Genomic DNA, 23,962 nt, shown 5'->3' on the forward strand with positions numbered 1-23,962 from the left:
GAGCCATAGCAGGAGACGACGCGGCGTGCCGCGGTGTCGCATGTGGAGGCGAGTCCGTAACATGACTTGCCCCCATTATCTTATCTTTATTTTTAGGGGAAAAACCAGCACCGTTATGATTTTTTTTTCATTTGTACCTTTTTGATAATTTTTTCTGTACTGTTGTGAGTTATTATTTGTACTTTAGTCGTTTGTTTTCTCGATCTATATTAATTTTTGATTTTGTGTTTGATTATTGGTATTATCTTTTGTAACTGGCCAGAGATAGTGGGCTTCGCCACGGTTGTGGGCTTTAGCCGTCCGTTTTCTCCCACTCATCTTTTAACCCTCCCACTCAGCTTTTAACCTCCGATCTTCCCCGTTCCGCTCCTCTCCCGTCCCCAAATCGGTTCCGTCTTCGTTACCCTCTTCTTCTTTTCTCCGAGGGGGAGTTGCTACTCCTGTTTCGCCGCGGGAGTGTCGGCCGGAGGGTTCAACCCCAGGGGTGGAGGTCCGGGTGCTCTGTTTTGTTCCTTTTTGTTCTGCCATTGACTTTGCTTGCGTCCTCTTATGTTCAAATTTTCTCTCTATTTCTAATCTGTTGCTCTCTTTGCTGTCCCAGGCTGCAGTCGCTAGGGTTCCTTTGCTGTTGAACGAGCGTTTGGCGGCAGTGATACTGGATTGCATGGCGGATTTTGTGTTAGCTGGTAAGACTTTTGCTTTTTGTATGGCGTGCTTCGTTTCTGAAATAGTTCAAATCCTTAATTTTTGTTCATGTGTCTTGCAGATCTGGTTCGGCAGATTTTAGGACTGTAGATTTCAATGGGTACATCAGTCCGGACAAATTGAATGCAGGTGATTTCCCCTATATTTTGGATGATGTTTTAACAGATCTGGTTTTTAGGGTGTACAATTTTTGCCGTATGGACTTTATAAGTTGTATGTACTTTGATATTTGTTAATTTTGTCCTGGATTGTATGGTGCGTATGGTTTTGGCAGTTGATGCAACCTGCAGACAGTTTGTAGTACTTATCACCATGTGTATTTTGAACTGCTGTCCTCGCATTTGAATAGGTTGTAGTAGTCAGTGAAGAAGTAGTATGGTGTTGAAAGAGTTGTGTTTTCTGAAGTTTGTTCTGCAAGTGGTGGGTTCATATTTGTTTTATTCGGTGAACTTGTAGTGTTCACATAGTTGAACTGATTGATTGTTTTTGTACTTTTTTGCTAATTATGATGTTGTTGCAGATGTTGGAGTGCCAGTGCCTCCTGATTCTGAGAAATCAGAACGCTTTCAAGATCTTGTGAATGTTATTTTTGAGACACCAAATCCTCTAGAAGAACTTGCGAATGTTGCTGGTGTTTCCCTTATATTTGCTCTTTTTTTATCAGCCTTTAATACATATATATGCTTAGTTTCATTAGTTGTTCCTTTTTGTTTGTGTCTGATGGTATGCACTTTATTTATTTTTGTGTCTGCAATGTTAATTGTGTTTTAATTTTTTATGTGCGTGTTTATGTTATTGGTTTATGCAGTTAATGACAGCCATGGTGTTCCAGAGGACATTGCTGATGTTGTTAAAGATATTAATGATGGGATGTATTCACTTAACGTTGATGATGGTGATGGCAGCTTGCAGTTGTCTGTTACTCAGTCTCAAAGTGTTGATGGCACTGAGCCTGTTACCCAAGCTGAGGATGTTCCTATGCAGTTACAGCTCGTGGATGAAAGGATAAGAAAGAAGAAGTATGAATTCCAGAAGAGGAAGGAATTGGAACGGCGTCAAAAGGCTGCCTGTGTGCCATAAAGTGATGTTGATGTTGCTCAAGCTCCTAAATGTGTAGGCGATGAAGGTGGTGACGCGGGTTTTTCAACTGTTCATGCCGGATCTCATGGAAGTGACATGCCTATGAAGACAAACTTGATGCAAACTCGGTCAGCGCAAGTGTTTGATCATGATGGACTTAAGGAGAAGAAAGTTGTTTTGAAGAGGAAGATGTCAGATCGAAATCCTGACGGCACACAGAGGCGTAGCCCACGTGTGAAAGCTGGTCCCCAACCTGGTAGTAGCAAAGATGATGCGGATAGTGTTGCTATGAAAATTGGTCCAAGCAAACTTGGTGGCTCCGTTGTTTGTCGTAGTCCACGTGGTTTGACAAATAAGAAGTCTTCTTCGTCTCCTCTTCAAGAGCGGTCTTTGTTGAAAGAAAATAAGAAGCGTAAATTTCATCCTGCAAAGGTGAACAAAGGTGGGAAGAAGCGTGCTCGTGTTGAAGCTGAAGATGCTGCATCTGAAGAAGATGATATTGAAGTTGATTCAGAAGATGAATTTGCAGTGGTATGTGTTTTGTACTGCATGTGACTTGCTAGTTGTACTTGCGATTTTAATTGTGTTTGGGCTGGTATGCTGGCCAGGTGAGGCTGGTCATTGTTTCATCAATCGAGGGTGGTACTGATGTTGTTTTAATAGTTGAACTTGTGTAATCTTTTTTTACTTACATTCATATGCATGTTTTGTTTTCTATATTCATTGTTTGCAGTGGTATGTGTTTTGTACTGCATGTGACTTACTAGTTGTACTTGCAATGATTTATTTGTGTTTGGGCTGGTATTGCGTCCAGGTGAGGCTGATTATTGTTTGCATCAATTGAGGGGTGGTACTGATGTTGTTTTAATAGTTGAACTTGTGCAATCTTTTTGTTCTTTTTACTTGCATTCATTTGCTTGTTTTGTTTTCTATATTCATTTTTTTAAGGTGTGGCTTTTTTGTTTTCATTTATACCCTGTTAGCGTTATGAGTCCGGTCAAGCCGGTGGGAGGCAATGCTGGAAAAGTTGCCTTGGATGAAGGTGACCAACGGAAATTGAACTTAACTGTGCGATGTTCGTTGAGAGTGGTTGAAGACTGTGCTAAATTGCTCAAGAGTCGGCATGTGGCTAGGGTTCATGCATCTGGTTTTGGTTCTATTTTCAAGTGGAGGGTGAAGTCTAACATTTCCCGCCCTCTGATGGGAGTTTTGTACCTGAGGATAGATTGTGATACAACGACTCTTGACATGGGTGAGGCTAATAAGAAGCTTTGCATCACTAGCGATGGAATACATCAATTATTTGGTTTCCCTCGTGGTGGTCATTCTGTGCCAAGGCCGTCAGAGGACGGATATGACAACGCTCTGATGAAGTTAAGATCGGAGCTTGGCATTAGCAGGGACAAAGATATCAAGACAAAGGATTTGAGGAATAAGCTCAAGGTGCTTGTCAAGGATCCTAGCAAAGATGACCTTGCTCTGAAAGTGTTCTTCATGATTGTGTTTATGAAGGTTGTGTTGCCTGGTTCTGCCCTGCGTGTTTCTAGAGAGGCAGCAATGTTTGAGGTTCTCGTCTTTGAGGACATGGCTAATATGGATTATTGCCAGTTGATGGTTGATGAGCTTAGAAGGGCTGTTGCCAAGTACCAAAATGGTGATACCATGGGGAAGGCAATCACAGGCTGTGCCATAGGGCCTGTACTAATGTACCTTGACTGTCTTATCCGTGGCAAGACCGCGGAGCCTGACATGCGAGTCCCCCGCATATGTTTCATGGATCTTGCCAAGCTTTCTAATCTGGTTCATGCAGATTTGATAAAAAAGGCAATGCAGATCCAAAGACTTGGGTGTTTGGGAAACTTCCGGTGAGTTTTGTTTGGTTTGTGTCTTGCAGACCTTTTTTTAATTTAGGTATAGCTATTTTTTGCTGTAGTGGACATGTGTACTGTAGAGTTGTCTGTTTATATTTTGTATGGTTTAGGTATGGTTTTTTAGTACTGTTGTTTCTTGTGTGGTTGAACTGAATAACTTTGTTCAACTGGCCTGTTGGTAAATACTAACAAATTGGCAATGATAGCTAAAGTTTATTAGTGGTGTTGATTTCAAATCCGTTAATATCATGATTTATTTTTCCCTATGTGTTGTATTGATTGATTAACTATTTTTCCCTTTTGTTTGTAGTGGAAAACTCAATAGGAGGTTTTTTTCGAGTGTATAAACGGCCAGTCCTGGAGATGCCGTCGTCTCAGGTTCCGAAGTTTTCATCTCTGTCCGATGACTTGAGGGATGGCCGTGGTGTTGAGGGTGCTGGTTATGCCCCCTGGCCCTAGTAATGCTAGTGCTTCACAGAGGCAGGGTTTTGGTATTGATGTTCCTGTTTCAGCATTGGAGCGCGCTGAGCATATCTTAAGTAATGTGTGTTCTGAGCTGCAGAAGGTCCCAACGACAGTCGAGCGTTTGAGCTGTATCAATGGTATCCTTCCTGAAGGTCATCAATTTAACGCTGAGGAAGCTGTTGACTACATTGAGATGGAGAGAATTTTAATTGGTGATATGCGTGACGGTGCCGCTAATCTAGTTCAGAGCTCGGTTCATCTGTTGAACAACATGAAGCGTTTCAGAACTACGCAAAACTCTCGCTGCAAGCCATACGAAGAAAGTCCAAATGTTGTTATCAAGCAGTTTGAGCAGGATGAGGTTGCTGCCACCCACAGCAGGGCTGGTGATGGTACCGAGGCTAATGTTTTTGATCACGAAACGAATGATGTTGGCTTTGAGCGCCCTGATGTTGATGTGAGTCAGTACGGTGTTTGCAATTTTTACTTTGTTGTCCTGCTGTCAGCGTTGTAGTTGAACTTCCTCATCTTCATCTATTTATTAGTAATTTTCTTTCATGCAGATTGATCAGGATGAGGCTGCTGGCACCGACAGCAGGGCCGATGATCGTACTGGGGCTAATGTTTCTGATTAGCATACGAACGATGTTGGCTTGCAGCACCCTGTTGTTGATGTGAGTCAGTCCTCGTTGTTTGTATGTTTTATACTATGTTGTTCTGCTGTCAGTATTGTAGTTGAACTTCCTGATCTACATCTATTTATTAATTTTTCTTTTCATGCAGGAGACCAGTCATAATGTTGAGGTTGATGCTGACCATGGAGTTAATGATCCATCCACTAATAAGTGCAAGGTTATTTTTATTTTCATTGTGTTTATTCATATTTTCTTGAATTTTCATGCGCATCAATGTGTCTTGCTTGTTCATTTTTCTATCCCACACTGTTTAGAGTTTGCAAGGGGGTAGCTACCTTTTTTGTTACTGTTGTTTTAATTCCTTGTGTTTATTGTTTGTCATAATAGCATTGTTTTTTTGCCTCATTACATTTTGAATCAGGGTGCTATTGTTGGCGATGAGCCTTGTTTGCCCGTTGGTGATGTTGCTTTGAATGTTAGCAGCAGCAAGTTTGATGATGTTGCAGCGAATGCTTCCAAGGTTTATTTTTTCTGTGCACCTCTTTGGTAGTTTATTTTTTTGTTAGTTTTGTTCATATTATTCACTTTTTCTGAATTTTTATTTTCGTCAGATTACTGATGTTGAATGTGGGGTTGTCCTTAGTGGTGGAGATTATGCTCGTGATGCTCCATTGAGTAGTGGGTGCAATGTTGCTACCAAAGTTGCTAATGAGGATGCTGGTGCTGCCAGCATATTTGATTCCAAATCGCCTGGTGTTGGTATTGCTGGGAATGAGAATGTTTCTGGTTGTGAAGATTTGCCGCCGGAGAATTTCCCGCCTGGAGGTCTTGATTACGGTGATGCATTGCAAGATGCTTCTAGCGTGGAGGAGGTGCCATCCGAGGATGATGATTTACTTCTGTCAATTTCTTCTGACCCCTTGACGCAGGAGGCGCTCTTGTCGTCCCAGGATTTTCTTTCTACAGACCCTGAAAGCGCAACAATATTGGTGTCCTCTCAAGATGTCCCATCGTCAAACCCTGAAACTGGAGGCATAATGGTCTCATCACAGGAACTACCGTCGTCGTCAAACCCTGATAGTCCAGGTAAGCACTTGTAAATTGGGCGTACTTCTCAATTTTGGCATTTTGGACATGTTCTCTTGTAGTTGTTGAACTTATTATTTTTCATCATTTTTCTACAAGCAGAAAGTGAGCAGAAAGTGATAATGTTGTTAAGGTTGATACATTTTTCTTCGCTGTTACGAGGTTGCGCACGAACTGTACTAAATGGTTAGTTTGGATTTTGCCCGTACCATTTTTGTCTCTTTTTTCTCTCATATGATTATTATTGTTGTTGCAGTAGTTTTAATTCATGTAATTTTTTGTGTTTTTCTAGTCACAAGCCGATGTTGCAAAAAAAATGTGATGCCAGTGTTGGTTCTATTGCTAAAGCGTTTGTCCCCACTGGCATGCTCAACTCAGACAGTGCTGATGTTATTTTATATTCTCTACGTCAGAAGTACCGAGACACTGACAAGTTGATAGTTCCCAGATGGGTGACGGTCAGTATTTTGCTTTTTTGTAAATAGGATGATAACTTGTTTTGCCAATTTTCTAACTGTTTTTGTTCTTTTTGTACAACAGACCAAGATCCGTGATGGAAATATTGATCCAATGTGTTAAATTGGTTCACGAGATCAGGTCCTGATAGTTTCGACCTAGTAGGTGAACTTGGACTTCTTGTACTCATTAACTAGAACTGTTATGTTTTCTTTGCAGTTTAGGGAGGTGTGGGAATGAACTTGATTAGCCTGCTTTTACACGTGTACTTATGAATGATCCGTGCTTTTTATTAAAGATGCACTTATTGTTGCAAGGAAACTGAACTGATATGATTGTTCCTCAATTTTGGGCGGTGGATATAATTTCTTTATAATTATGTGATTTTTTGTTTGTACTTCTGAATTTCAATTTCCCTCTTTTATTTTATTGTTTGGAGGCTGAATTTTTTGTTTCATTATGATTTGGTAAATTCATTTTTCCTCTGCGGTTTTTTTTTCAGCTTCTTTTCCCTACATTTGATCCGCCGTCATTTGTGGCTACCATGAAGCCTAGCGAAGAATCTGGGCATTGGTGCTTGGTTGTTCTGAATTTGAGGTTCCGTCGTTTCGAGTGTCTTGATTCACTCCGTGATGAAACCTGGGGTGATGCAGTTAGATTCTTAAGGAATATGACAGATAATATAAAGAAGCTTTGGAGGGAGTCCAGTGTAGACAGGGCCAAACCGTTCTCACCGGAGCATATTGATGGTTTCTCTTGCGAGTTTGTGCGGGTTCCTCAACAGGAAAACACGTGAGTATCCGTTCTTTAATGATTTTTGCTGGTTGTTTTTGTTGCTGGGTGGATGTTGTTCTGTATTTTTCGGATTTTGCGTTGTACCATTTTTTTGTTTTTTCCTTTGTTTACAGACATGATTGTGGATTCTTTATGCTACAAAACTGCAAGACCTATTATTGCCGGGAGGATGGTGTAATTGAAATGGTCGATTACAACCATGAAGACATTCTGGACATTAGGAAGACTTTGCTGTACACCTGCGCAACTAGCGATGTGTTTGATATTGACTTCAGGGGTTTGTTTGGCATCGAACCTTGTACGTGTGCATGGAATTTTGTATTTTTTTTGCAGCTTGTACTTCTCTATTTAGTACTGTCATGAAATATGTATTTGAACTTACGCTTTGTGTGGACTCCCTTTTTTTATTTTTTTTTCAGGTGAGTGGCTGGATCTTGGTGAGCATGACTACGGGTTCTTTGGCAGCCAGTTCTCGGAGCTCGAGCGCGTAGCTATTGATCTTAGCCAGGGGCGTTCTCCCGAAAAGACAAGATCTGGTCTTATGAAGGGGCGTTTAGGAGCTCTGAGAAGTTCTACGGCTGCTTGTGCAGAGAGCCCTACTACACCCAAGAATCCCATTGTCGAATTGATAGACAGTGATGATGATGTGTTTGACAAGATTGCTGGCGTTGGAAGAGTCACGAGGAGTGCTGCTGCCAAAGGTTTATCTCCCCTTGCTGGAATAGTGGCTCATAGAGCTGGTGGTGTTAGGAAAGATCCTGCTTTGGAATCTGGCAATGTTGTAAGCACGAAGCGTGCGCCCAGAGCTCCTATAAAGTTTTGCTCCCCTGTGCAGCAGCTTCACCCTCATAAATTCCCTCACCTGGACAAGGCTCGCAGGTTGTATAAGCTGTTGCTTAGTGATGAATGGCGTGAGAAGTATGCCGAGTGAGTATCTCTCATTATTTTTCCTCTTCTTTTTCTTTTGTTGTTTGTAACTGCTAGGTAAATATGACCTGAACTGTTCCTTTTTATACAACTCGAACTGCTATGAATGCATTATCCTGCTTCTCCTTCTTTTTGCTCTTGTGTGTGCTGCAGGAATACATTCTCAATGATACCTCAGCCTGATGGAAACATAACTGACTTCACTGGGAATCGGATCTGGGAAGTTTTTTCACCTGGGAAAATGATGGAGGGTGATGTAATGGATTTCCTCATTGATGATTGGAAGCAAGATCCTGAGAGAAATGTTGATTTCGCATCTGGGAAAAGGATATTGCTGAGTCCATATTTCATCTCGGTAATCAATGAGATCGGTTTCTTTCTGTTGAACAAGACTGCCTATTGTTTTTACGAGTTTTAATAATACTTTTGCTTGTTGATCCTTTACCGCTGTGTGATTTCTATTTTGGCTTTTTTGCAGGTTGTGCTTGACTGTTCGTTTTACGAGGATGAAAATAAAGTGTTTAATGTGGAGAGTGCAGCGAGAGATTTCAAGAGCTATGTTAAAGCTAATGAAGACTTGCTCAGTGCCGACCTTGTGAGATCTACTAGCTGATTTTTGGTTTTTATTTTTTTGTTGTGATGTTGGTTTTTATTTCGAATATTTAACATCTCTTTTTTGGTCATTTGTTTTTAGATCATGATGCCTCTATTCAAGCCTATGGTTTTATCAAAGGATAGGAAAGTGAACCACTATTCCTTATATGTCATGAATCGCTACCGAAGTAGCGTTGACATCCTTGACTCTTTACCTTATCCGAAGAACCACCGTCCTTCAAAGAACACCTATCACAAAGACTGCGAGAAATTGTGAGTGACATTTATTATCTGTACTGGATTAATATTTCTGCATCTTTGTTTCTGCTTTTTTCTGAGACCTAAAACTGTGTGGGTTGTTTTGTTTTTTTACAGATTTCTAGAATGGTCAAAGTAATGAAGGCTGTGTATGGTGATGCTCAGTACAATGCGAGCAAGCAGCCCAATTGGGAGCTCTTTGCAAAGAAACCAACATTTGTCAAGGTTCCAGTTCAAGGGTAAAATGAATGTGGCCCTTATACTCTGAAGTATGCGGGATGCTACGATGGTGAAAAGATCGTTGAGAACATTCGAGATTATGACGTGGGTTCTTGTTGAGCTTTTCACTTTCTGTTTTTGGCTTATAGTGTATCCTTTTTTTATGTGTCATGATCTTTGATAATTTGTTTTATTGTTTTGCAGCCACGCATTGTTGATTGGAATGCTGAGGATCTGTATAGAGTTGTGTTCAACCGGAATAGCCAGCTTGTGGTGACGGAGCTTCCCAAGGAGGTTCAGGCTTTGGCTCCTGATGCATAGGAGAAATGGTCATCATTTGCATAGTGAATGGGATAGTTGTGTGATATATCTCTTGAAAACATTATAGGCTCTATTTGTAGTGTTTGATGTCTTGTCGAGTACTATGTAATAACTAGTATATTTTGTATTGTGTTTAATTGTGGCACAATGTTTAACAAACTTTTTTTCCATGATGATTGTGTGGTTGAACAGCTGTTTCACTTGTGTATGTTTCATGGGGAATTCGTTTTGGTTAAGTTTTATTTTTTGTACTGAAGACTTATATACTAGTTGAACTAAAAACACCTGTTTTTTCAAGTGTATTTATGAGTTGTTGCTGAGAAAGTGAGATTTATTTTATTTTTATCTGATTCCAACCTAAGTTGGACCTTTATAGTTTCTGTACTCTCGTTTTCTTTTACTTATGATATAGTTCTATTAGTACTAATTTGTAATCTCATTCAGCGTAAGGCTTTTAAAATTTGGTGCCAAATTTTTGTTTGAACTTATTGAACTTTAGTAGTTGAACTTCATAGTACAAGTTAAAGCACTGGTTTAAATTAGCTACATTTAAGATATAGCCCTATTAAGTTCAAAGCTACTTCTTTCTCAAGGCATTAATTGGTATCATCATAGCACTTATGAATAAACTAAGTTGTACTGAGATTTAAATTGTGCTAGTACTTTTGATTAATTATTTACTTTTTGTGTTGTTTGAGGCTAGTACGTCTTTCTGTTGTGTTTTTTGTGATTTTTCTCCTTTGTCGAACTTATATCTTTTTGATTTAGTTTTTGGCCTTCTTTTTTTCTAGGCTTTGGTTCTTCTCCAGGCATTGTTTGGTATAATCCTAGCACTTGCCGTATATTTTGTGTTGTGTTTAAGTGTGGCACAATGTTTAACAAACTTTTTTTCCATGATGATTGTGTTGTTGAATAGCTGTTTCACTTGTGTATGTTTCATCGGGAATTCGTTTTGGTTAAGTTTTATTTTTTGTACTGAAGACTTATATACTAGTTGAACTGAAAACACATGTCTTTTCAAGTGTATTTATGAGTTGTTGCTGAAAAAGTGAGATTTATTTTATTTTTATCTGATTCCAACCTAAGTTGGACCTTTATAGTTCCTGTACTCTCGTTTTCTTGTACTTATGATATAGTTCTGTTAGTATTGATTTGTAATCTCATTCAGCGTAAGGCTTTTAAAATTTGGTGCCAAATTTTTGTTTGAACTTATTGAACTTTAGTAGTTGAACTTCATAGTACAAGTTAAAGCACTGGTTTAAATTAGCTACGTTTAAGAGATAGCCCTATTAAGTTCAAAACTACTTCTTTCTCAAGGCATTAATTGGTATCATCACAACACTTACCGAATAAACTAAGTTGTACTGAGATTTCAATTGTGCTAGTACGTCTTTCTGTTGTGTTTTTTGTGATTTTTCTCCTTTGTCGAACTTATATCTTTTGTTTTAGTTTTTGGCCTTCTTTTTTTCTAGGTTGTGGTTCTTCTCCAGGCATTGTTTGGTATAATCCTAGCACTTGCCGTATAGTCTTAGTTGTACTGAGATTTCAGTTGTATTATTACTGTTATTCTTAGTGTGTCACTGTTTTAGGGAATGCAAACTGAAGCTTCCCGTTTCTTTTTATAATTTGTAGAATGAATGTACCGTGTGTTCAAGTGTACCAGAACTTTCAGTCCTAGCATGCTATTGACTAGGAAATACGTACTGATGGTTCTTTGCTTTTCCTGTTGCAGTACTTAGTGAATTTCTAACTTCTATTAGCACGATGCTTTTAGTACTGAATGTTGTCCTTGGCCGAAACTTAGTTTTTTTAGTGTTCTTCTGAAACTAAAAACTGGTTTTTTAGTGTGATAGTACTACCATTCATGTCTAAGCTATACTAAGCGTCCAAGGCTACTATTTGCTTTTGTCCTTAGTTAGCCTGCCACTGTTTTTTTTTGCGAAAATATTTATGTGTTATTTTTATTTCTCCATGACTAGTGCTGCGTGGCAGCCATCAAGTTTCAACTTCAAGCTACTTCAACTTCAAATGATGGATCAACAAAATAGGAAGCTAGCAAACTTGTTGGATGACATAAGCAAACGATGTACTTGATAGACATAGGCATACTTGTTCAAACCCTGACATACATAGCATAAGGTAGCTGGTTCAACAAAACGGAAGCAAACTACAAATCTGAAACAACAAGACTAAGGACACACATAGCATATGGTAGCTGGTTCAACATAACGAATGCAGACTTTCATGCATCTTCATCCGCGAAGTTGCAGTGGTAGTAGGGGTCAGCCTCCTGCTCTTTTGAAATATCCCAACCTGCCACGATGTTGTCGATTGTCTTCCATGACTTGTACGTTGCGTACGCATCTATTCCTGCGTACGTGATAAGGTTGTCTGGCAGCGGGCTGGTCCCCCACAGTTTGTGGTCTTCCCTCTTCATCTTCTTCTTCATGCCTTTGTAGAATGGGTGGATGACGCCGCCTGCAACATCAGCCAAGGAGTCGTAGTATTTGTTGGTCTTTGGATCTTTCCACTTGCACTGCATGTCGATGAAGTTGTTGGGATTGATTTCCAAACCAGACTTCCCCAGCTTCTTCTTTTCACCTCCAATGCTGAAACCAACAAATGTGTACAATTTCTCCTCCTGCAGGAAGTCTTTGAGGCGCTTTGGCCTGCAAGGGGGGAGACACACATTTTCTAAAGATTAGTCTTCTTTTTGATATTTAATTCTTTTGCTTTTTTTAATGTTTTACCAGTGATAATCCATGAGGTAGATGCTTATATATTATGAGCCATGCATGAATGTAGTTCAGAAACTAGTACAAAAAGTCCTAAAATTAAATTCAACTACACCGTGTTATATTTTTCTTTTTTGCTATCTTCGTTGCTTCACCAAATGCTTCACCAAATTAGAGAATCATTTTACGAGAGTCAATGATTCATGCGCTGCTTGATTCAAGTTTAGTTTTATCTTTTGTTGAATAAAAGACCTATACCAGTGCTTGATACATCTTTGTGCATTAATTCTATATCAAGTTCAAAAATTAGTTTGAGAAACATGTGCATCAAGATATGGACCTATACCACTTCACCAAAGATCTTTTAATACATCAAGATCAGAAACTATGCTAGTACATCAAGTTCAGAAATTAGTTTGGTGCATAAAGTTCAGAATGCTATAATCTTTTTTTAGATGCTAATCTAGTGAAACAATCCACTTTCATAGTTTCAGAAATGCATGTAACTTGAGAAACATGTAATCGTACATCCACTTCATAGACTATAGTATTTCATCTAGTTGGGAAACAAGTTTTAATTAAGTTTTTAGTGAGTAGTACTGGTACAACACATGAATGAACAGTAGTATGGGTTACCATTTTGTGGCTGCTGCGATGTGGTACACCAAGCAGAGTTCCTCGACGCACAACTGCAGGACTGCCACCATCTGTGGACATTTTTCCTCGTCGGTGTACTCCACATCAACTCCGATGAAGCTCGGATACAAGCTGCCGCCCTTCATCCTGAGCCTGCTCATCATCTAGTCGGCCTTATCTGGTTTGCTGGTGCAGACGATCTCCAGCGTCTCCTTGCCGTGGAGCTCAACCCCTTTGAGCGTTCTGGTGTACTCGTGCCTCTCACCGGGGACATGAACGTCGGCGAGGTTGATGCTCTTGTTCGAAGTCTCGCCATGGTGATGCTTGGCGGAGGGTTCCTCCGCCATCGCCTTCCTCCGGCGACAGTGGGCTTGGGAGAGAGAAGCTTTTGGTTTGTGTGCAGTGGAGATGGAAGCGGCAATGGTGGTTTTGTGAATGAGGCAGAGATGGAAGACAATGGGGTATTTTGCAGAGCGTTGATGGTGGTGTGTTTGAGGCGGTTCGTCGGGGACAAGGGTGTAGTGGTCGTGGGGGTCGCCGTTTTTGCAGTGCGTCATGGCAACCACCCAGTGGGTGGCGCGGGTGGTGGCCTGGAAGAACTAACCGTCCAAGACAAATGTTTTTTACTGCTGCACTGATTAGTCTTGTCAAGCTGTACTTACGATCTGCTAAATCCCACCTGCATGTCTCTGCGGTGGTGATGATGGCATTTTGCACTGTTTAGGTGACGTATGGCTCTGTGATGTTTTTCCATGTGGATGTTTAAGCATTGTTTTTCTATTGACGTCTTTATACACTAGTTTATGTCAAAACATTTTTTCAGTGCCCTGGGAGTTGTTGCTCAAAAGTTGTACTTATTTTATTTTCATCTGTACCAACCTAGGTTACGCCTTTATAGTTTTTGTATTCTCATATTTAGTGCACTTATGTTTTAGTACTTTGTGAACTGAATTGTAATTTCATACAGTGCAGGGGTTTGAAATTTGATGTCACAGTGGTGCGAGCGGCCTGACTGATCCTGCTGTTTTAGTACTGATGTCGTATGTATATCTTGAACTGATTTTTTTATAACTTAGGTTGGGGGTGGGGGTTTGAGATTATTTTACGACCAGATCGTTCGTTGTGGTGTGGACAGATTTTATATAAATAAGGAATTTAGCAGAATTGACAAATAAATTCTATTTGAACTTTTTGAATTTTAGTAGTTGAACTTGTCAGATTTTATATAAATAGGAAATTTAGCATAATTGACAAACATTATATGTTTGAACTTTTAGAGTTTTTGGTAGTTGAACTTGTCAGATTTTATATAAATAGGAAATTTAGCATAATTGACAAACATTATATGTTTTGTACTTTTATATTTTTAGTAGTTGAACTTGTCAGTTTTTCTATAAATAAGAAATTTAGCATAATTAACAAACATTATATGCTTGAACTTTTTGAGCTTTATTAGTTGAACTTGTCAGATTTTATATAAATAAGAAATTTAGCATAATTGACAAACATTATATGTTTTGAACTTTTTGAGTTTTAGTAGTTGAACTTGAAAGTAATATTTAATTCGGTTTTTAAATTATATACATTTAACAGATAGGCTATTAAGTTCTATTCTTTTTTAGAGGTTCATTATTTTTGTATCATATTTTTTTCCTTTTTTCTTGTACAGGTTAATTGACAAACATTTTTCTTGTAGTTTATTTTTCTTTGTCCCGCCCTCTGGTTTGTATACCTAGGCTTATTGGTGGGGTGTTTTGTTGACGATGTAGGCTATTGGGCTATTTTCCGGCCCAGATAGCTCGTCCGCGCGGCTGTGCAGTGCGTTGTGCGCGTGCGCTCTGGGTTTAGTCCCACCTCACTAGTCGAGGGGGCTCCGGTCCTGTTTATAAGCGCAGCGGAGGCTCACCAGCAGAACTCCTCTGAACACTTAATTGAGCGCTTATACACGGCGCTCGCCCTCTCTCTTGACCTGTGGGCCCTGGTCGGCGGGTGCTGTGTTGTTCGGATTATAGGGATTCACCCACGGGCTCGAGTTCAAGTATCTAGCATTGTCAGGGCCTGCGCCTGACCTTCGGCGGTCATTTTGTTAGTTTGTTTGAATCTAGTACTTGACTCCACCAGTAACTTGGACTGATACTTTTTGTTCTAGTTCTTGTCAGTTTTGTGTGAGTGTAATCTTTTTCATTTGAGTTTTTTGCCTTCTTTTTTGTGTTTGTTTTTGTAATTATTCTCAAGTGTCTTCTGGTGTCATTTTCAGAACTATGGTACTTGCGTGTAGACTGAGTTTTGTACTGATAGTGCATTCATAGTAGCGCTTACGGACTGATGCTTCTTTGTACTTTTTATTGTAGTAAGAATGTACTGTCCGATCAAGTGTACTGAGTTGTACTGACAAGGAACAATGTTGTGTGATTAGTTGCATCATAACTAGTACTTTAGAGCAACGACAATGTTCCATTCAGAAGCTACTTTTGAATTTTTGAAATGATGGATTAACAACATATGAAGCTACCAAACCAAACTTATATAATGAGATAAGCAAAACATTGTACTAGATGACATAACTAAACTTGTTCAAACATGACAAGCACGACATAATCACACTGGTTCAACCCAACAAGAGCAAACTACTAATTTGAAACAACAAGATAAAAGGCAAGCACAAGCGGAAGTAAAACGAAGGCAGGCTCTGATGTTATCTTCATCCAGTAAAGGGGCAATAGGGGCGGTCGTAGAAGTTTTCAGCCTCCCGCTCTGTCGCATATTCCCAACCGTCTGTGATGTAGTCGATCATGAACCATGATTTGTACGCGGCGTACGCATCTACTCCTGCGTACTCGATGAGGTTGTCTGGCAGCTCGCTGGTCCCCCATAGTTTGTAGTCTTCCTGCGTGTTGATCTTGTTCTTCATGCCTTTGTAGAATGGTGGATGACGATGGCTGCAACATCAGTCAAGGAGTCGTACTCTTTTCCGGTGTATGGAACTCTCCACTTGCGCTGAATGTTGATGAAATTGTTGGTGTTGATCTCAATACCGGACAACTTCAGCTTCTCTTTGTCGCTTTCAATGCTGAAACCGGCAAATGTGAACAACTTCTTATGCTGCAGCATCTCGGTCAGGCGCTTGGGCCTGCAAGGGCAGAGACATTTTGAATATTAGCATTACTTTGATGTTTTGAATTATTCCTTTTTTTTTGTTTTACAAGCGATGAATCCATGAAGTAGTTTTTTATGTAGGATAAACAATGGATGAATGTACTTCAAAAACTAGTAAAGAAAGTTCTGAAATTAAATTAAGTACATCATGTTATTCTTCTTCTTGGATTATACATAGTTTCAGTCAATGTTGTATGTTCTGCATTGGCACTAGTTTAGTCTATTTTGGTTGAAATGGGATAACACAGAAACCAGTGCTTCACCAAGTCCTTAGTTTATTTTCTTACGAAAATAACATTAGATCAAATTCAGAAAATACTTCACTACATCAAGTTCAGAAACATCTTTTTTAATACATCGAGTACATAGACTACTCTATTGTATCAACTTCAGAAACTTCACTAGTCGATCAACTTCAGAATTTAATCTTCCGCAAGATTTTCCAAATAGTAATCCAGTGCATCAGGTTCAAAAATACATTTATAGTATATCTACTTGAGAAAATGCAGTAGTGCATCCGCTTTTCACAAACCACACTAGTACATCTAGTTGGGAAAGCAAGTGTGATTATTTTTTCAGGATACAGTAGTAATAAAACAGATAAACCATATGCAGGGTAAATGAGTAGGATTGCTCACCATTTTGTGGCCGCTGCGATGTGGTACACCAAGCAGAGTTCGTCGACGCACAACTGCAGGACTGCTGCCTTCTGGGGAGGTTCATCTTCGTTGGTGTAGTGCACACCAATGTCGACGATCCTACGAAACCTGCCGCCAAGCATCTTCCAAAGCCTGGAGATCACCTTGTCGGCCTTTTCTGGTACACTAGTGCAGACGATCTCCAGCGTCTCATTGCCGTGGAGCTCAAACCCTTTGAGGGTTGTTGTGTACTCGCGCTTCTCGCCAGGGACGTTAATGTCGATGAGGTTGCTCGTCTTGTCCGACGTCTCAGCATGATGACGCTTGGCGGACGGTTCCTCCGCCATGGCCTTCCTCCGGCGAGTGTGGGCTTTGAGAGAGAAGTTTTTGGTTTGTGTTCAGTGTAAATGGAAGCGGCAATGGTGGTTTGTGGGAACGAGGGAGATGTGGAAGAGAATGGGATTTTGTGCAGTGCGTGGACGGGGATTTTGCGGGAGGCGGTTCGTTCGGGATCGTGTGTGTAGTGAGTGTTGTGGCATGGGGTCACCGTTTGCAGTCCTTTGTGTCAACCGCTTAGTGGGTGGCGCGGATGGTGGCGTGGAAGAACTAACCGTCCAAGTGAAATGGTTTTTACTGTTGAACCGACTAGTCTTGTCAAGCTGTACTTATGATCTGCCAAATCCCACTTGCACGTCTCTGCGGTGGTGATGATGGCATTTTACTGTGGCACCGATTCGTATAGTCAAGCTGTACTTATCAACTACTTATCCCACTTGCACGTGTTAGCGTCGGTGTTGATGGAGGTCTGAACTCCTCTACTATCGTACTCGGGCTGGTGATTGAACTGTAATTGAACGTACCAAATACCAATGAGACTATGTGTGGTGCTAATGTTTTTCTAAAACAATTTTCGTATTTTTTAAAGGATTGTTTATATCAAGATAATCTGTGAGTAGTTTTTACAGATAAATTAGATTTTCACCAGTACAAGATGTATTATATTCGCATTTTGCTTGAGGTAATTATTTTCATGTACTGATGGTGTTTCTGAATTGGGACTGGCAGGAGCAGGCATAGCTTTGTTTTTTCAAAACAAATTTTTTTGAGTCGTTCACTGGTGTGTTTGTTTTACTATGCCTTTTGTACTCCCGACTGAGATTTATCAGTACTGATGTACTACAAGAGTTTATAGTTTTCCTTGGCATTTTTTTGTTGCTGAGTTACTGGTTGACAATAGCGTTTTGCATCAGATATATCCATATAAGTTTTTTCAAATTTATTTGTGACTGCATTCAAAAGGATTATCAAATGGTTTAAATAATAATGTCACTGCTTCAGCGGGCACAAATCAGAAATTATATTAGTACTGATGTGTACTCAGCCTCGTACTGACGTCTGAGAGTTATCAGTACTGATGTACTACAAGATTTTAAATTTTTCATTGAAATATAATTTTTCCTGAGTTACTGGTTCATAGTGTCGTTTTGTGTCGGATATATCCAGATAAGTTTTTTCAAACGTATTTTGTGACTGCTCCAGCGCGCACAAATCAGAAACTAAAAAAATAACTTTAGTTCTGACCAAGAGTAATTGACGTTAAAGCTAAATAAGTTTTGGTAACGACAGTGTTTGTGAAATGCTTCCTCATTGTGTGCTGATGCAACTGAGGCTACAATGTTATTTTTTAGTTAACGCAGCAGGATAACCACTATGTATTGTTCAGTCTTGAGCTTCTCCTAACTATCCCTGAATATTGTGCCTTGCCGGCGCTCTTTCCAGGTTGAGCCTTGGCAACTTCATCGTCAGTTTCAGTTTCCTCGCCTCCGACACTGTCATCTTCATTGTCTTCATCTGATTGGCCATCATTCTCATCAAACTCTTCTTCTTCATCGTCTTCATTTGATTGCTTGGAACTCTATACCTTGCCCTGTTTATGTTCAGCTCCACTGACCTCCTTGCCCACTTTGCACGTGCGGGCATTATGTCCGTCAGTTCCGCCACACTTGCAGCAAGTGTAGCTGTTACGTGTGTTCTCTCCATTGGTAGAAAGCTGGGTGGCTCCAATCTGGTTGTTCTTGTTGACAGTGGCATCTGTGCGGAGTGGGAATGTGTGGTAGTTATGGTTGCTCACGACGTTGCAGAAACCGCATGCCCTTATCCCGAGGGGTTTGCCGTCCGGGCCAAATTCCACGCGCTTGATGGGGCGTTTGGCTTTTTGGCTGCTGCTTTCGCAGCTTTCGCTGCTTGCGTCTTGCTCTTCCTCCCCTTTGTGTTTGAGAATATTGGGGGTTTAATCACCCTTTCCTTCTGCTGCTGGTAGGATGTGCTATTGTCATGTCATTTGCCTACAACACCATCAAGCTCATGATCACGCATGTGAGTTTGTCGGTGCTCTTGAGTGTGCACATGGGCAAGCTCCGTTTGCTGCTGCTCTTCTTCCTCGTTCTCAAACAGGTCAATAGATCCCAGATGGTTCATCTCGGATAACATTGTAGCAATATCCTGGTCAATGGCTTCATTGTCCGCGACACCTCCATTTTCAGCAGAATGCATGGCGTCGAGTTCTTGTTCAAGTTTGTCCATGACGACCCGCGACCTTGCCATTTGCTCTTGGCTTCTCAAGCTTTTTCTGTGCACCCTCATGTTCAGCGTCAGCAGTGAGCTTTCAATGCAGTATTGGGATGCCTTGTTTGACACTACTATCCTCAAGTCATTTCTATCAAATGTTGGCTGGATGTTCGGGCGTTTGGTGTATCTCCTGAGTATGTATTTCTCTAGAACGCTGGCAGCCTTAATTGTCTGCATCATGCACAGGACATGCACGCAGAAAAGACCTGTATTTGTTTTTGGAAGAGGTGCATGTTTTTTGTCATTTCATTCGAACAAAAACTTTGCCAAAAAAGTAGTACAGTATGTAACATCTTTTTTGTACTCCTCACCTGTGTGGTCCCATAGCCTGCACTCGCACTCATATGTTTCTCCCACGGGGTCTGCCACCACCTGGAACGCGTGCTGAGCCCACACAGACAGTTTTTGCGGGTGGTTGTAGCGCACTAGGTACTTTGTGGGCTCTTCCGTCTCTGTCTCCATGAAGAGTGTGCTTAGTTTCAGCCTATCTCTGATCTCGCTGTACACAGCTCATGTGTACAACTTTGCCATCTGGGTGTCAAACCCATAGTAGGTCAGCGTGTTTTGTTCCTTCTGCAGATGCAAGAATGATGACCAAATTGTTAGTTTTCTCGCAGGAAAAACTTCTAATAAAGTTTTTACTTTAGTAAGCATGTTATTTCATGTCTTACGACAAGTGATAAAGCTATACCCGGTTACCCATTGTCTCCTGGTTCTCTGTCTGCCTCCTGGTTTTGACGCATGAGTTTACCTGGCTGACAAACCGGTGTAGGTTATGTCTCTCATTTACGTAGTTCTTCTTGAGCACATAGTTCATGCTCTCACTTCACTGTGTGGATGTCATTTTGGCGCAGAAAATTTCTTTGAAGTAGGCTGATATCCACTTCTCACGCTCGTTCCATAGGCCCACCATTGTGGAATCATCATGGAGGTTGTACTTATCCATGAGTCTTTTCCAGGCATCCTCAAACTCAGTTGGCATGAGGGGCCAGTTGAGAATTGATGGGAATTCATCTTTAAGGTCCTCATGCAGGAAATACAGGTACGCAAGGTGTTCCCTGTACTTCTTCATAATGTGCCAGCGGCATAGCTTATGTACTATGTTCTTGAAAACATCTGCGATCGCCAAAGCCATTGCCGGGCACTGGTCTGGTAATGAGAAAATAGACTCTGAGTGGTCAGCAGAGATGGTTGTGCATATATACCAATAGAACTGACACAACATTTTTTTGTGTTACTTTTCTTTTCTTTTTTGGAAGGGGGGTGGTGGTTGGGGGTGGTTTTAGCGGTTGTACCTGTGAGGATGCATGTAGGAGCCTTCCTTCTCATGCACCTTAAAAATGTCTTGAACAACCACTTGAATGAATCTGCATCCTCATCTCTTATTAGGGCAAAACCAAGGAATGTAGTCTGTAAGTGGTTGTTAGTTCCGACAAATACCCCAAGTGGCATATGGTACTTATTGGTCTTATATGTTGTGTCAAACGTTACACAGTCCCCGAAGTCCTGATACGCCCCTCGGCAGCTTGCGTTCACCCAGAATATGTTCTTAACTCTGTCAGACTCATCGAGTTGCATGTCACAGAAAAATTCCCTGTTTATAGCTTTCTTCTCCCTAAAGAAGTTGACAGTCTTTAGGACATCGTCCACATCATCAATCCTTGAATTCTTTGCTTTCCTACATATCAAAAGTTCATTGAAAAATGCATGTTGAACTGGCGTCAGGTCATGCGTTGCGTGATATGTTTGTACTGACAGAGGAAAAAAGACGGAGGCGGTTTATGGGAGGAGAACAAGTTTGTACTTACAGGTTAATCAGGTCTTTGGCATTCATTTCGAGGAAGTAGCTACCAGGGTCATCACCGCCCAGTATGCTCATGATTTGCGCGTGTTCAACGCCTTTGAACTGCAGGTACTTGACGTACTCCAAGATTGTTTTGTCAAAGTTTTTGTGGGAGTGCAAGAAGACAAGCATTTCTGCGGTGAGCTGTAGCCTGTGGTTGTGTTCCGAGACTATCTCTTTTACGACAAATGTTCCATCCTTTTCCTTCTTCAACCTCATTTTAGCCCCACAATTAGTTCTGGCTGTCATCTTGTTACGCTGTCTATTTGCTTCAGACACCTTTGATTCATAAACTCCATGGCACGTGCAATAAAGGTAGGCTCTGGTCTTACACTTGGGGCCTTCCCTGACAGCAAAACTAGCGTGCTTTGCATATACGTTGTAGAAGTTCTTAGTTTCTTCGAAAGTTTCAAACCTCATCTCTAGCCTTGGCAGAACATAAGCTTCAATATCAGGTGGCTGCACACAACAGTGAACAAACAAAAATGTTAGATGGGGTGGTCACAGCACCATGGTATGGACTGTGCTTATGTTTTTTTATATGGATACTTACATGTGTATAGCTCTGCGCTGCCTCTGGTGTTTGTTGTTCTCCCTGGTTTATGGGCGCCGGTGGTGTCACCCTTGGCACATGCAGCAATGCATCTCTTGGAGGGAGCAACGTTGACGAAGATCTCCGTCTCTCATTGTACGACTGTCTCCCCTCAGATTCATTGTGAGGTTGCTCCTGTCTATATGGCTCATATCTTGTACCTTTGAACCTACTAAATTGGCCAAAATTTCTGTCTTTTTGCCCTGGTCTTCCCGTCGCAATTGCTCTTGCAGCACGGATGATTGATGTTGACAGAGCGACTGGTGGAAGCCTTGTTGCAACCCATCCACGGCTTCCTGTCCTTGGCTTTTTGCATGCGTTGGGGAAGGAAAACATTTGTTGTTGGTGATATTGTTGGCCTTGTTGCAACCCAGCAGCGGCAAAGTTTGCATTCCCAGATATTAGTGTTTGCTGTATAGAAGAACCTGTCCGTGCTTCTGATGTTTGCGGTGTATCTTCAAATCTGCCTGTACTGTTGAAATATCCAGGCGGTATTTCTGGTGTTACCCAACCAGGTGGTGCCCCATATCTGTCAGGCTCATGAAATTCTTGCTGCGTGCGCCGCCTTGCATGCTTCTGCAAACAACATTCAACAGTTTTGAGATTAATCTGGTTCATTCTCAGTCGAACTGATGAACGTTGATGTTCAAACACGGATGTACTGATGTACTGTTTCTTCTACAACTTATGCAACTACAGTAGAAGTACTCCTAGTTTATGTATCATTGAACTTACTCTGTAACCGTGGCACTCCCTTATCACTATCTACTTGGACTGTCGCATATGTTTTAAGTTTTTTTTACTTGAACTGATGATAGCATATTAGATGCGCTGACAGTAACCTCGACATCCTAATCGTGCATCAATGCATCTACATTACAAGTACTGCCAGTTTATGCATCACTGAACTTACTCCATAGCAATTTTATATTATTATTTTCAGTAACAGTTTTTTTACTCGTTTGAACTGACGCAACTACATGAGTTGTACTCTTAGAAATAACAACATACAACTTTTCAGTTGTAGCTGAATCTTTGTCACTATCTACTTGGACTGACGCATATGTTTTAAGTTTTTTTACTTGAACTGAAGATAGCATATTATATGCACTGACAGTAACCTCGACATCGTAATCGTGCATCAATGCATCTACATTACAAGTACTGCTAGCTTATGTATCACTGAACTTACTGTGTAGCAATTTTATATATTTTTTGGTAACAGTTTTGTTACTCATTCGAACTGATGCAATTACACGACTTGTACTCTTAGAGATAGCAACATACAAATTTTCAGTGGTAGCTGAACCTTTGTCACTATCTACTTGGACTGACGCATATGTTTTAAGTTTTTTTACTTGAACTGAAGATAGCATATTAGATGCACTGACAGTAACCTCGACATCGTAATCGTGCATCAATGCATCTACATTACAAGTACTTCTAGCTTATGTATCACTGAACTTACTGTGTAGCAATTTTATATTTTTTTCGGTAACAATTTTGTTACTCATTCGAACTGATGCAATTACATGACTTGTACTCTTAGAGATAGCAACATACAACTTTTCAGTGGTAGCTGAACCTTTGTCACTATCTACTTGGACTGATGCATATGTTTTAAGTTTTTTTACTTGAATTGAAGATAGCATATTAGATGCACTGACAGTAACCTTGACATGCTAATTGTGCATCAAGTGCCAGGGGTGTAAACGAACTGATGCAAGCATTTGCAATGTACTGATGCAGCACAGATGCATCACACAATTTTGTACTCATGAACCCAATAGTGTAACATGTAGGCAGAGCATAGCAGCACAGATAAACTGATCAACTGATAAATTGATAGAAACATGGTACCTATCTTCATTCAAACCCAGATCTCAAAAACTTTGGTGTTGCTAGTAATGTGTGTGGGAAGGATTCATCACCTCCACCTTGTTGCATGTGACTCCATCTTCATTTCATTGGTGGCGTATTGGCTAGAACTTGGAAGGTGGAGCCATTGTTGTTGGGGAGACGACCGTGCTTGTGGTGGAGCTCTGTCGATGAGGTCCGTTGAGGGGCGGAGGCAGGAGGCGTGGTCACGGCCCAGGCGAATCTCCGGCACCCGGCGGCGGGGAGGCACGCGAGGAAGCTCCTGCACCAGGCGGCGGGTAGGTGAGCGGAGAGGCTCCTGCACCAGACGAAGGGAGGCGTGCAGGGAGGCTCTGGCGCCCGGCGGCGGGGAAGCGCGCGGGGAGGCTCCACCGCCCGGCGGTGGAGAGGTGCGCGGGGATGCTCCGGCGCCGGACGAGGCGACCGATGGTGGCGGCGGTTGGG

This window comes from Triticum dicoccoides, chromosome 5B (assembly GCF_002162155.2).
Source record: "Triticum dicoccoides isolate Atlit2015 ecotype Zavitan chromosome 5B, WEW_v2.0, whole genome shotgun sequence".
NCBI classification, from domain to species: domain Eukaryota; kingdom Viridiplantae; phylum Streptophyta; class Magnoliopsida; order Poales; family Poaceae; genus Triticum; species Triticum dicoccoides.